Raw genomic sequence first — 12103 nt, forward strand, 5'->3', positions numbered from 1 at the left:
TTGTGAAAAGAATTGGGGAGCAACACAAGCATGAAAAAAGTTCCTGGGGGTGCCAAATAAGGGCAGTGGTTGGCTATCTGGTAGCCCCTAAGTGAACTGGCAGCCTTCAGGAGACTGTTTGCCAGTACACATTTTTTTATATAACCAAAACTTGCCTCCAAGCCTGGAATTCAAAAATAAGCTCCTGCTGAGCGAAATGTTGCTCGCAAGTCCCTGGCTGGGGACCGCTGCCTTAGGTTGTAGATTACCAGTTTTCAGTGAATTCATAAAGAATCAGAGCCCAACCTTAACTGTATCTATGTTTTTTATTTTTCTAGTGGTTATTCATTTTCACAAGTTTCACAGTCAGCACCCTCACCTCCGAATTGTTTTAATGCGATGAACGTCCAACGGTTTCCACCTTCAATCCGTTCAATCAGACCACATTTACTAAATGACGGCACCAGTCAGTGATTTATGTTCTTAAAATGCCTTTATTGGGACATAGGCTCTGACCCCAAACACCCGGCAACGTTTCAGACCACTCTCGGTCTTTTCTCATGCCTTGAGAAAAGACAGAGAGTGGTCTTCACGTGATAAACCAGGAGATCATTTTTGCTCACTGAATTGAATCTGGCCCATTGTGGGAAAGGTTAGTTAATGGATTTTCCCTCCATTGTGCAGGGCTCTGTATTTATTTTAAAACTATTTCTTTTAAAATCCTGGTGAGTGGGATAGGGAGTTAGTAGGCAAGGATTAAATCAAAACAATCATCCAAAATAAGAGAATATATGGATTTTTGCAAGAAACTAGGCTGTCACCGCAGGTGATTGGATCAGGGGGTATATCCAGGCGTGTCGTAGGATTGGCAAAGATAAAAAAAGCTTTGTTTAAAATTCCTCTTTTAAATTTCTCAAGGCGATGTTCTCTTTAAATCTGGACAGAGGAAAGGAAGGCAGACAGAAATAAGCAAATAAACACTAAAGCCCCAGATTGCTATGCTAATAAACGCCTTCGGAGATTAATGTTTAAAAAATAATAATCGAATGAACATGGTTGCAGTTTAATACAAGATGCCATAAATTGCTAAATCCATATTGCTGTATAATTTTGCCCGATTCATTTTATTTTGGTGCATTTAAACGTCATAAATATAATTTGTTGCCTTGAATTGTTTCCAGCTTGTCTCTGATAACAGCTGTAATGTTTTTGTTCTGCAGAGTAACTTTACTATTTATATTAAAAACAAGGGGGGAAAAAAAGGAAAAAAAAATTTATGTTCTTACACTGAGCCAAACAAACCCTTTAAAGGGAAAGTATACTCTGTACAGCTTACATGTATGCACAGGATCATATACCAGCAGAGCAGGGCCTGTGCAATCACCTTGGGTTGCGGAGTAGTAATTCTCTTTTTACCTTTTCATTTATTTATTTTTTTCCTTAGGCATGTTTATTGATATTAGTATTGTAGCGCTATAGTAAATTGAGTGCACCTTACTCTACTATAAGCTCCACTCCCAGTACATATGCTCCGGATTAGACCTTAAAATCTTAGGGAGTGAGCCTTCGCAGCGATGTGGAAGCAGGCTGTAACTGTATTTAGGGGGCAAATAATTGGGCACCAGTGGTTCTTATAACTTAACCATAGAACAGATTTATTAGACACAATATACAATCCTCAGTGGGTTGTACAATCAGCACTTACAGGATCAACATTGGATAGGCAATACTCACAGCACCTTTTGGTCAATATGATTCTTCTCGTGAACAAGAACAATACCAGCAGCTTTGAGGAGGTACACCCAGCTTTCAGCCTTTTCCCTAAGTGGAACCTGAGGGGAATACTCTCTACCCTAGGTCTGTACACTTAAGGGCAGATTCACTAAAGCGTGAAATGGCTTCGCCGATTTACTAACGGGCGCTGGCGTAAATTCGCTAGCGAAGTGGACCTACTCTAGCGCTACTTCGCACCCTTACGCCAGGCGAAGTTGCTCTATGGCGAATGGGACGTAACTACGCTAATTCACTAACTTGAGCATTTTACTGAACGTTACCTCTTGCGCCAGACTTACCTTCGCGAAGTGCAATATAGTAGATAGAAAAAATTTCAACTTTTTTGGAAGCAAGCCTAAAGTCCCAAAAAGCGCTGGCGTCTTTTCCTTTTTAAAGGGTTATAGGCTGAAAAAGATCGTACATTTTTTTGGGGGTACCCTCCTTCCCCCCTACATTTCCTACATATGGCACCTAAATTATACAGTGGGCACATGTATAGGGCAAAATGACAACTCTATTTTATTTTATGAAGCTTTCCCAGGCTTGTGTAGTGTAATGTATTTGGTGCTACACATATGTCCATTGTACTTTAACTTGGCACCTTATGCAAATTAGGCATCGCTAGCGTAACTACGCTTCGCTTGACGAATTAACGCTAGTGCAACTTTGCTACCGTTCACCTCCTTTGGATCTTAGTGAATTTGCCCTGCGACGTCAGTGGGCGGGCCTGTGACGTCAGTGGACTGGGCTATGACGTCAGTAGGCGGACCCGTGACGTCAGTGGGCGGGGCTATGATACGGCGATCAGCAATTGGCCGATCGCCGTGTCAATCAAGGGAATCCTGCCCAGTTTTCCTTATTTGGAAAACCGGGCAGGAAGTATAGACCCGGGCAGCCCCTCAAAATACCGGGCTGTCCGGGTCAAAACCGGACAGGTGGCAACCCTAGCACAAAGACATATCAGCATTTATATACAGGAGCATAAAATACACATTGCATATTATACAGGTGGTATGTACAGGTAAATGATTCATGTTATATGACATTAGTGAATGTGACTTACAACACACAGGTTAACCAGCATTATTCTCACATTTTCCCTTCCTTTTTGAATATGCAGCGCTATTACCAGTGGTTAATGCCCTAGGTAGCTAACTCTAGCCATGTGCCCCAGATTTTTATCTATTTTTTGTTGGTTCCTCTGGATTTATATATTAAACTCTTCATTGTACATAGGTGATTAACCTCAGCCAACCATTGTACATATGTTGGTGGGAGTGGTTCTTTCCACTTCCTTGTTATTAACTTTTTGGCAATAAATATACAGTCACTGATAAACAGACTTTGATGGTGTGTGAGCAGTTGTTTAAGAACAACAGACAATGGGCAAGACAGAGGGGTCCAGTTTATCTAGGAGATTTGCCGAGTACGGGGAAGTGTTGCACAATCCCATACCATGTGTATTGGTGTGGGTTTTCTATGTGCCATCTAGGGGGCTCAGAGGAGGTTCCTGGGAATATCTTACACACTTAGCAGGTGGATAATAGGCTCTGTGAACAAAGTATAGTTGTATTATTCTGTCTCTATAGTTGAGGGATACTCTAAGCAGGAAATATAGCAGTTAATCCCAGTTGCCATCATTTAGGGGACTCAGATCACTTTCCCATTTGTCCCTCAGTTTTTCCAAGATTTTGTTAAAGGAACAGTAACAACAAAAAAAGAAAGTGTTTTAAAGGAATGACTATATAATGTCTTATTGCTATCCACTGGTAAAACTGGAGCAGTTGCTATAAAAACACAACTATAGTTTATATAAACAAGTTGCTGTGTAGCCATGGGGGCAGCCATTCAAGCACAGGATACACAGTAGATAACAGATAAGTTCTGAAGAATCCCATTGTATACTACAGAGCTTATCTGTTATCTGCTGAGTATCTTGTGCCTTTTCTCCTTTTTCAGCTTTGAATGGCTGCCCCCAAGGCTACACAGCAGCATGTTTATATAAACTATAGTAGAGCTTCTGAAGCAAACACACCAGTGCAGGGCAGCAGTACATTTTATTTTCATTACTTTAGTATACTTTTACTTTTTGGTGTTACTGTTCCTTATTGTGTATACTGACATACAGTAATGATATAAGGCCTCTGGACAACCCATGCATCACTTGCCCTATTAATTCACTTTGAGATGTCTGGATAGCCCGTCTATGATGTTGTGATGTTAGACTTCTTTTCACCAGTAAGTATTGCAGCCATTGATTGTTGGGTGATGGAAGATTTGTTTGTTTAGTGTGACTCTTGGCCCCTCCTGTCATACATCTCCATTGGTGCCTATGCCACATTTTTCCCATACTGGTTTTGTGACACCTGGGAACCAATAATTGCGCCATAGAGGGGTTTGTAGGAGGAAACCCGTAATTGCCACCATCTGCGACCATCTGGGCCTGATGCCTTGCAGGCTGGAAATGCAACATTTAACTCAGTTAGTGTAATGCTCTCATATAAATGATATACTCCTCCTTTTACATTTGATAAGAACTCTGTTTCTACCTCTGAGTCATCTTAGAGTGGAAGAGTTCAGTGTAGAAGTCTGTAATGAGTGCAGTTATTGACTCAGGTTTTGTATTGCGAGAGCTTGCTGAGTTTACTAGCTCTGTAATTATTGGGGGAGAGAAGTTGTTCCATGACAGGTATGTTAATAGTTTTCCAGCCCCTTCCTCTTGCTCAAAGAACGATGCTTTGGAAAATAGTTGCTTCCTTTTTTGTTATGTAAGTAGCATAGTTTTGTTGGGCTGTTTGTAAAGCGATTAGATGCTGGGGAAGGTGATTTTGTGAGGCCCTGTTCTTGCATATTTGCACCTGCTGTGCTAGTTCCTCCTCCTCTTTCAATGAGTTGAGCTGTACTGCTCTATCTCACTTGCTAAAAAGCCGTTGGGGTGAAGGTCTCCAGCTGTTAAGCCCATTTCAGATGTTAAAGCTCGCAAATTGGTGGGGGAAGGAATTGTGGCTTGTGGATTGAGTCTATCCAATTGTGGATGGATAGTTGAGTTAAAGTCCTCGGCACATGTAACTTGCGACTGAGGATGCGATTTTACAAATGAAATCAACTTTTTTTTGCAAACAATAATCAATAAATGGAGGGGGGAAATATATATGTTAGCCAAAAATGGTTTCAGTCGCATTTAGCATACAGTGAACAAACACAAACCTGCCTCGGGGATCAGATTATATCGGGAGAGGCTGAAAGACAGCTGGTTTCCTGACTAGGATTGATGTAGCTGCGGTGTAGGTTGAGAATGATGAGTGATAACTCCAGCCTACCCAGGACTTTTGCAATGCAGCTAATCTGCTCCAGTCAGGTGCATTTCTTGTTGAAACGTAAGATCTGCACATTGTTTTTTAACATAGTCTATAACACAAGTCTCCTTTTAATTGAGCCATTTAGTCCCTGTCAATTCCAACTCAGTATAGAGACTCCCATTGGAGTAGAGTTACTATTGTCACAAGATCACTCAACATTAAGTATACCTGAGCAACTATTGAATTTTTAAACAATTAACCATCCCAAACCCAGATAGGCAGATCACAGTGTAATATGTAAATCAATTAACCGTGCATGTTCGCCTACCCTCTTTCCCTTCCCTCCTATTCTGCCTTCCAGGAAACATGAAAGCAGATTTGTCCCAAACAGTATCAACATTGACAATAAGTAAACTGAAAAACCAAACCAAAATGCACTCTTGTAGGAGCGTAGCAGGGTGTGGGTAGATTAAGTTCCATCTTGGCCCTTAGGACCTCTGTAGAGAGTAGGCTAGAATTTGTAGCAGCCCATGTTAGTGGCTCCACAGCATAGGACCCCTTAGGGTTAGTAGTGAGGACTTTATTAGTAACAGCGGTGTTTGGCTGGTTGCAGGGATCCAGCACAGCACAGTCACACCCAATGGATCATAAACAGTACTTTTGGCGTTGTTCAGTAATAGATGTTAGACTACTTTAAGATACTGGGGTTTTGATCTTTTGCAGAGTAGGCTGCTTCATTCTTGTCCTAGTTGGGGCCTATGAGCGTGTAGCTATGCTTGCAGGGTGGTGAAGAAATTAACTTTCTGACATGGTTGGCTAGTGTTGGTTCCATTGCAGTATCTGAGTTGGAGGCTGATGGCCCATCTCCCTGTCGCGAGGTAGGAGAGTGAGAGCCATTTAGTTTTCCTTCCTGAGCATATCTTTCCAGCTTTGCTGCCACTTCTGCTGCCCACTGTTGAACTTTATTTTGCCCCATTAGTGATCTTTGGGGCAGAGGTTGCCAGAGCTAAGGTGTGGGGTCCATGATGGCAAGTTTTAGATTTTTGGTATCACAAATAGGGGCCCGAGCACATCCTCTCACATTGAGCTGGTAGACACGCACATCTCTTTAATTTTTTATTTACCTGGGCCTCGTTAGCTCATCATATCCAGCAACTTCGCTACCAATATAGAAGCTGTAATCGGCTTGAGCCCAGCCGGTTTACAAAGAGAGTCTAAGGTTGCCCTTCAGAAATAGTTATATAAGTATGGGACCTGTTATCCAGATTGGTAGGACCTGGGGCTTTCCAAATAAGGGGTACTTCCAAAACTTGGATCACCAAAATAGTCATTCTATTAGAAATAATTTAAACATTCAAATTTAAACAAATCTGTTTGGCTTGTTTGGTTTCTAATAAGGATTAATGATATGTTATTTAAGATCAATTACAATGTAATGTAAAAAAAAAAAAAAAAGGAAATCATTTTAAAATTTTTTAATTATTTGATTAAAACAGAATCTATGTTAGACTGCCTTACTGTCATTTGGAGCTTTCTGGATAATGGGGATAACTTTTCTATTTTCACTGTTTCACAGTTCAGCATACTAGATAAAGGGATGGCAGTGTACAGTTCCCATTCTTCTCAGGTTCAAGGAGAGGATGCTTACTCCTAAGGGTCTCCAAATTTTATTACCTCTATATTACCTGTATTACCTCATAAACCAGGGAAATGTATAGGGTCAAGTCTGAAAGATCAATAAATGCCCACACACACTTTTTTTTTTTTATCAGAAACATATTTCATACTGAGCATCTAGGAATGTTGGACCATATTCTTTAGAGCTTAGTGATGCAGTGTAGCAAAGGTCTCTCTTCAGCACCATGGACAGTGGGCACTTCTGTTAGATGCCTCACCATTTCTGTAAGCACTTTATCCTGTGCAATAATAGTAAATAGAATAGAAGGGGAGTAAATCAGATTAGTAGAGTAAATTAGCCAGTGTCGGACTGGGACACCAGGGGCCCACCCACAAAAACCTTAGACCAGGGGCCCACCAAAAAACTTCAGAATAGGGGTTCACTCTTAGTACTATTTTCTTCCTCTGCTCACTCAACCTCTATTCTCCTAGTCTCTTTTCTTTACATACTATAATCTATTATTCCATCTATTAAGCCTCTTCGTTCTCATAGAAATAGGGAATGACCATGAAATAGGCCAAATGTTTAGCAGCATGAGGGCCCACTGACACCTGGGCCCACCGGGAGTTTTCCTGGAATCCCTGTGAGCCAGTCCAACACTGAAATCAGCTAACCTACACTGTTACCTTTAGGTATAGCATTTAATATATTGCTAATTAGTTTGGTTAATGGTAGTGAGTTTCATTAAAGGCAGCTGTATACAACAGTTGCTAATATTCCACAGATGCTGCTGAGAAATGTATCAACTAACATAGCAAATTGAAACACTTCCGAGTCTGCACCTGGATTACTGAGCTGCCAGACTGAGAGAGGAACATTCGACTTTAAACGGTAAAAAATAAAAAAAATGGAAAGCAGTTGAAAAAAGTCTTTATTTCTGCTGAACAATCTGAAACAATTGCACTTAAAGAAGAATTAAACCCTAAAAATGAATGTGGCTAAAAATGCCATATACTGGCTTATTGCACCAGCCTAAAGTTTCAGTTTCTCAATAGCAGCAATGATCCCAGACTTAAAACGTGTCACAGGGGTTCACCATCTTGGAAAGTGTCTGTGACACTCACATGCTCAGTGGGCTCTGAGCAGCTGTTGAGAAGCTAAGCTTAGGGGTCGTCACTAATTTTCCAGCAGAAAATGAGGTTCCCCTGTAATATAAGCTGATGCTACAGGGCTGATAATTAAATTGTGATGCTAATTGCACTGGTTTCTGTGTTGCCATGTAGTAATTATCCGTATTAATTACTAATCAGCCTTATATTGTGACATTTCTATTCTATGTGTACTGTATATAATTTGTGAGTGAGTCCCTAAACTCAGTAAGTGACAGCAGCACAGAGCATGTGCAGTGAATCAGCAGAAAAGAAGATGGGGAGCTACTGGGGCATCTTTGGAGACACTGCTAAAGGGATGTGGTTGCCTTGGGCTGGTACAGAAGTCCAGAATGTAATGTATAACATTTCAAACCTACTTCTTTAGTTAAGCTTTACTTCTGCTTTAAAAAAGTGTTTGGAATAAGAAGTACCCCTTTAATAACACATACATGAAACATTTCTCTGCAGTGGCAAACAGTGAAGATGAATGCTCAACATGTTACATTTCTCGGTATTCAAATTCGAAGTTTTTCAATTTGATGGTCGAATTTCGAAGTTTTTTGTACTTCGAAATTTGACCCTTAGTAAATCTGCCCCAAAAAGTCACAATAGAAATAAATTGCTAGCCTAACAGAGCATTTGTTTTTGACAGCTGGAAAGAGTCAGTAGAAAATGGCAAATAATTCAAAAACTATACAAAATAAATGATAAAGACCAATTGAAAAGGTGCTTAGAATTGACCATTCCATAGCATACTAAAAGTTAACATCAAGGTGAACCACCCCTTTAAGTAATGTATCAGGTAACAGTTGAACAGTCTCTGACCACCCCCCTCCCAGAGCTGCTTTAGAAACACATAAGAAGGTGGAAAATTAAATGTTATGCTTCAGTATTGGAAAAATTGTCATATATAAAAAATAGAAAGTACAGTATATAAATATAGTTATTTTTTTCTGGTGAACAATCTGAAATGAGAAAAGTATAAAAAGTTGAACAACCCCTTTAAGGAATTTTTAGCTCTACAATAGCAGATACATTGCCTTCTTTGTTAGAGAAGCTCCTTTCCAATATGCAACACCTGTTCTTCATATAACAAAAAGGGTCCAGGTCAATTTCTTCCAAACACTGCACCTCGAGAGACGGGGACTATAATCCACAAAATTCTATTGTGGAATTGTGAAAAATGTCTATTTTCCGTATTTAAAGGAGAAGGAAAGCTCCAAGACAGTTTATTGGCAACAGATTAGCCACAATAGTGCAAGCTATAACACAATATTTATTCTGCAGAATTCTTTACCATACCCGAGTAAACAGCTCTAGACACTGTCTCTATTTGTTTAGGATAGAACCTGCCATTTAAGCTTGGTGTGACATCACTTCCTGCCTGAGTCTCTCCCTGCTCACTTACAGCTCTGAGCTCAGATTACAGCAGGGATGGGAGGAGGGAGGGGGAGAGGCGCAAACTGAGCATGCTCAAGCCCTGCCCTGGAGGTTTATGCTGAAATCAGAAAGTCTGATACAGAAGCCCATGTGTGCACAATAAAAGGAAAGAAATGCTGTGTTTCTTTTGACAGAGGACTCATAGTAGCATTCTGACCAGGGTTTACTGGTGTATTTATATAGACCTTTCTAATAAAGCTTACTTAATTTTAGCCTTTCCTTCTCCTTTAAAGGAGACTGAAAGCTAGGAAAGCAGTTTATTGCCAATAGATTAGCCACAATAGTGCAAGCTATAACACTATGTTTATTCTGCAGAATGCTTTACCATACCCGAGTAAACATCTCTAGAAACTCTGTTTCTCAGTTTCTCTGTTATTTTAGGATAGCAGCTGCCATATTAGCTTGGTGTGACATCACTTCCTACCTGAGTCTCTCCCTGCTCACTCATAGCTCTGGGCTGAGATTATAGCAGGTAGGGGAGAAAGAGGAGCAAACTGAGCATGCTCAAGCGCTAGCCCTGAAGGTTTATGCTGAAAACAGGAAGTCTGATACAGAAGCCCATGTGTACACAATAGAAGGAAAGAAATGCGGTGTTTTTTTTGACAGAGGACTCAGAGCAGCATTACTTCGAGGGTTAACTGGTGTTTTTATATAGATCTTTCTGACAAAGCTTACTAAGTTTTAGCCTTTCCTTCTCCTCCTTTAAAGTTACAGTTTATTAATGAACAATATTATATTTGCATAAGTGAATCTACCACAGGGGAATGCATATGCTAGACAGATAGATACAGATTATGGAGCTCATTTGCAAAGACTGCGAACAGTAAATGACCCCTAAAAGCATCAAACAAGAAACACTTTTAGCATCTAGCATCAATGTTGCCTTTGCATTGCAATTGCATCTTAAGCAGTTACTGGTCAAAATGTTTGAAAGCAAACATTTGATTGGTTGCTTGAGTTTGGAAAACTGAAGGCTTTTTATGGCACGACCCTCTCGTATAAAGTGTTAAATGTATTGAACAAAAATAACTCAACTCTTACGTTACAATAATGTCATGTTTAAATATGGATAATGAAAATTTCTGAAGTGGATGGGCTTGTGTATAACACGCGTTTCATGGGGCTATTTCATCCCACAGCTGTGGTTGACTAATCCATGTTAGTAAATCATAGCGATGATTAATACACCCACTGTATACCTGAACATATTAGACTCTTTATCACCTACGAAGAGCGCCTACCAGTCACGCTTTGAATGAGCAGGCACAAAGGCGCTTTCTTAAAAATGATATTACCAGGCCATTATCTTCCCAGTTAGAATCCTGCTTCATTCAGGGGGAGCTCAGAAATCTAACAGTGCTGATGTGATTCTCTGTTAGGGAGGAAACTCTATCATTTTTCTACAAGTATCGTGGGAAATCACTAGCATCAGATGTTGTAATCTCCCACTTGAACTCCTTCCATGATGTATCTATCTGCAATTGCCTCTGCCAGTACTGCTGCGGCCCTATCCCTCATTACAAAACCTAAATATAAGGCTTTCCTGGAATAGGGGGGAATTTTCCCTTTGACAATAACCATACGATTTCCTGCAGAATTGTTCTTAGAACGGGGAAATTACTGTTGTTGTCATAGTCTTATCCTTTAACTTATCTGGAACGAAACTAGAGAGAATTTTCCTACAATTGCTTTCACAGATGTTGGAATTTACTGAAAGAGTGGCAATCAATACCTTTTTCAAAGTAAAGAGACTTCCAGTGACTGGTTCAGGTATGTAGATGACACTTAGATTAAAATCAGATCCAATTAAAGTGGTGGCCTTTACAGAACACATTAACTCAGTGGACAATAACATCAAGTTCACAAGGGAAGCTGTCCACGAAAACAAACTTTTCAGAACACAGAAAACAGAACTTTTCTGATGGTTTTTTTTGCCTTCCTCTTGGTCAACTGGCAGTTAGGCAGGTTGAAAAAAGTTAAAAGGTTGAACTTGATGGACGTGTGTCTTTTTTCAATCTAATTTACTATTGTAACACTTCACACATCCATTCATGCAACTCTCGCAAGTAAAGGTGGCCATACACGGGCCGATAAAAGCTGCCGACAGACCGAGTCGGCAGCTTATTGGCCCGTGTATGGGGGCCCCCGACGGGCTTCCCCGATCGAGATCTGGCCGAAAGTCCCGTCGGATTGCGGCCGCATCTGTTCGTTGATGCGGTCCCGCGATCCGACAGCCCGTCTGCGAACGCTAGGATCCGATCGTTGGGCCCTAGGTGGGCATATCGGAGGGAGATCCACTCGTTTGGCGACATCGCCAAACGAGCGGATATATCCATGTATGGCCACCTTAACTCCTGTTTCTAGGAGTTGCATGATAGTTTGGTAATCTTATCACAGTAAGCCCACAGAATCACACCTCTGTGAGTTTCAGATGTCACCTCTCTGAAGAGTTACAGTTGCCATTGTGATTGGATTAGTGGAAGAGAACTTCCCATACCAGTCAGTAGAACTGAAGCAGCTGCTTGGATGAGTAGTGAAACATCTTCAATGATTACTCAGTAAATCCAGTTGTTTTAAAATGACTTATACTAGAAAGTGACTTCCAGTGTGACTTAAAGCAGGTGTTCCCCTGTGTTTTACAGTGTGGGGTTTGCTCAAAATAAGGTACTTTTCAACATAAGCAACAACCTAATTTTGTTGTTCGTTCATCTGAAAACCAGAAGAGACTGGTCCACCAGCAGTCTCAGTATATAGGAAATCTGCTTTTGGCTGATGCCTTAGCAAATTTAATGCAGGACAATGGCAAATATTTAACTTACCTTTTGAGCCAATAAATCACCTTT

The sequence above is a fragment of the Xenopus laevis genome, chromosome 8L (assembly GCF_017654675.1).
Source record: "Xenopus laevis strain J_2021 chromosome 8L, Xenopus_laevis_v10.1, whole genome shotgun sequence".
Classification (NCBI taxonomy): domain Eukaryota; kingdom Metazoa; phylum Chordata; class Amphibia; order Anura; family Pipidae; genus Xenopus; species Xenopus laevis.